The sequence below is a fragment of the Nicotiana tomentosiformis genome, chromosome 6 (genome assembly GCF_000390325.3).
Source record: "Nicotiana tomentosiformis chromosome 6, ASM39032v3, whole genome shotgun sequence".
Taxonomy (NCBI): domain Eukaryota; kingdom Viridiplantae; phylum Streptophyta; class Magnoliopsida; order Solanales; family Solanaceae; genus Nicotiana; species Nicotiana tomentosiformis.
The window spans coordinates 143695900-143699391 of record NC_090817.1 but is presented as its reverse complement, the minus strand read 5'-3'; positions in this window follow the sequence as shown (position 1 = coordinate 143699391).

The window sequence follows — 3492 nt, the reverse complement described above, 5'->3', positions numbered from 1 at the left end:
CATTTCTATTCCACCAAACTGTATGGCCCCGCCGGAGTTGAAAGAATTGAATGAGCAGTTACAAGACTTGCTTGATCAGGGATTCATTAGACCAGTATCTCACCCTAGGGTGCTCAAGTATTATTTGTAAAGAAGAAAGATGGTTCTATGCGGATGTGTATAGATTATCGGTAGTTGAATAAGGCCACTATCAAAAATAAATATCCGCTGCCAAGGATTGATGACCTATTTGATCAACTTCAGGGTGCCAAGGTATTTTCGAAGATTGATTTGAGGTCTGGTTACCATCAGTTGAAGATTAGGGCATCTGATGTCCCTAAGACAGCTTTTCGGACTCGGTATGGGCATTTCGAATTCCTAGTGATGTCATTTTGGTTGACAAATGCCCCAGCAACATTTATGGATTTGATAAATCGGGTGTTCAAGCCCTATTTGGATTCTTTTTGGTTGTATTCATTGATGATATCTTGATTTACTCCAGCAGTCGAGAGGATCATGAGCAGCATCTTCGGAGTGTGCTTCATACTTTGAAGAATAATCAATTATATGCCAAATTTTCAAAATGTGAGTTTTGGTTAGACTCAATTGCCTTTTTGGGGCATGTGGTATTGGCAGAAGGCATAAAGGTGGATCCTAATAAGATTGAGGCTGTTCAGAATTGGCCAAGACCTACTTCAATTACAGAGATCCGGAGTTTCCTGGGTTTGGCAGGTTATTATCGTCGGTTCGTGGAAGGGTTTTCATTTATAGCAAGCTCATTGACCAGACTAACCCAGAAAGGTGTCCCATTCAGATGGTCAGACGAGTGTGAGTTGAGCTTTCAGAAGCTCAAGACTGCTTTGACTACGGCGCCAGTGTTGGTATTACCCACAGGTTCAGGATCGTATACGGTATATTATGACGCATCTCACATTGGGCTTGGTGCAGTATTAATGCAAGATGGTAAGGTAATTGCTTATGCTTCGCGGCAGTTAAAATTTCACGAGAAGAATTATCCTGTTCATGACTTAGAACTGGCAGCCATTGTTCATGCACTGAAGATTTGGAGGCATTACCTCTACGGTGTCTCGTGTGAGGTGTTTACTGATCATCGTAGCCTTCAGTATCTATTCAAACAAAAAGATCTTAATTTGAGGTAGAGAAGATGGTTGGAGTTGTTGAAAGACTATGATATCACCATTTTTTATCACCCCGGAAAGGCCAATGTGGTGGTCGATGATTTGAGTCGAAAGGCTGTGAGTATGGGTAGCCTTGCGTATATTCCGGTTGGTGAAAGGCCATTAGCTGTAGATGTTTAGACTTTGTCTAATCAGCTCGTGAGGTTAGATGTTTCAGAACCTAGTTGGGTTCTAGCTTGCACAGTCGTTCCGTCTTCTTTATATGAGTGCATCAGAGAGAGGCAATATGATGATCCTCGTTTACTTGTCCTTAAGGACACTGTGTGGCACAGTGATGCTAAATAGGTTGCTGTGGGAGAAGATGGAGTTCTGCGAATGCAGGGTCGTATTTGTGTGCCTAATGTGGATTGGCTTCGTGAATTAATTCTTGAAGAGGTACACAGTTCCAGGTATTCTATTCATCCAGGTACCACCAAAATATATCAAGATTTGCGGCAACATTATTGGTGGAGGAGAATGAAAAATGATATAGTTGCATATGTAGCTCGGTGTCTGAATTGTCAGCAAGTTAAGTACGAGCATCCGAGACCTGGTGGTTTGCTTCAGAAGTTAGAAATTCTTGAATGGAAATGGGAGCGTATCACTATGGATTTTGTTGTTGGACTTCCATGGACTTAGAGAAAATTTGACGCAGTTTGGGTCATTGTGGACAGGTTAACCAAATCAGCACATTTCATTCCAGTGGCTGTTACCTATTCTTCAGAAAGGTTAGTTGAAATTTACATTCGTGAGATTGTCCGTCTTCACGGTGTGCCCGTGTCTATTATTTCAGATCGAGGTACATAGTTTACCTCACATTTCTGGAGGGCTGTACAGTGTGAGTTTGGCATGCGGGTGGAATTGAGTACATCATTTCATCCACAGACAGTCGGACAGTCAGAGCGCACTATTCAGATATTGGAAGATATTCTTTGCGCTTGTGTTATAGACTTTGGAGGTTCTTGGGATCATTTCTTTCCACTTGTGGAGTTTGCTTATAATAATAGCTACCAGTCGAGCATTCAGATAGCTCCATATGAGGCATTATACGGAAGGCAATGTCGTTTGCTAGTTGGCTGGTTTGAACCGGAAGAGGCTCGGTTATTGGGTACCGATTTGGTACAAGATACCTTGGATAAGGTCAAGATTATTCAGGATCGACTTTGCACAACTCAGTCTAGGAAAAAGAGTTATGCCGACCGTAAAGTTCATGATATTGCATTCATGGTTGGAGAAAGAATATTGCTCCGAGTTTCACCTATGAAAGGTGTAATGAGGTTCGGAAAGAAGGGAAAGTTGAGCCATAGGTATATTGGACCCTTTGAAATTCTTGAAAGGGTAGGTGAAGTAGCCTACATGCTTGTATTACCACCTAGTTTATCAGTGGTTCATCCAGTGTTCCATGTGTCTATGCTCCGAAAATATCATGGTGATCCGTTTCATGTGTTAGATTTCAGCTCAGTCCAATTGGACAAAGATTTGACTTACGAGGAGGAGCCGGTGGCTATTCTAGCTCGGCAGGCCCGACAGTTGAGGTCTAAGAGTTATCCTTCAGTTCGGGTGCAATGAAGAGGTCAGCCGGTAGAGGCATCTACCTGGGAGTCCGAGTCGGACATGCAGAGTAAATATCCATACTTATTCACCAGCTCAGGTACTTTTTTCTAACTCTGTTCGAGGACGAACGTTTGTTTTAGAGGTGGAGAATGTGATGACCCAAAATATCATCTTTAAATTTAATAAGTAATTCTATGTTCTAAGACATCGAAAAGCACCATTTATTATTCCTCGACTTGCGTGCGCAGTTCGTACAATTTTTCGGAAAGTTTTTATGTGAAAAATGGATTAAAATATGAAATAGAGCTTTAAAACTCAATTGAGTTGACTTTGGTCAACATTTTGAGCAAACAGACCCGGATCAGTGTTTTGACAATTTCGGTAGGTCCGTATCGTGATTTGGGACTTGGGCGTATGCCCGGAATCAAATTCCGAGGTCCCTAGCCCGAGATATGGAATTTTGATGAAACATTAAAAACTTGAAAGCTTAATGATTTTTAAGAAATTACTGATATTGGATTTATTGACCTCGGGTCTGTATTTTGGTTCCGGATCCCGGTATAGGTCCACTATAATATTTATAACTTGTCTGCCGAATTTGATGAGAATCGGAGTTGATTTGACGTGATTTGGATGTTCGATTGTGAAAATATAAGTTTTAAAGTTTTCTTGAAAACTTCTTTTGATTTGATGTTCGATTCGTAGTTCTAGGTATTATTTTGGCGATTGGATCTCACGAGCAAGTTCGTATGATGTTTTAGGACTTGGGTGCATGTTTGGT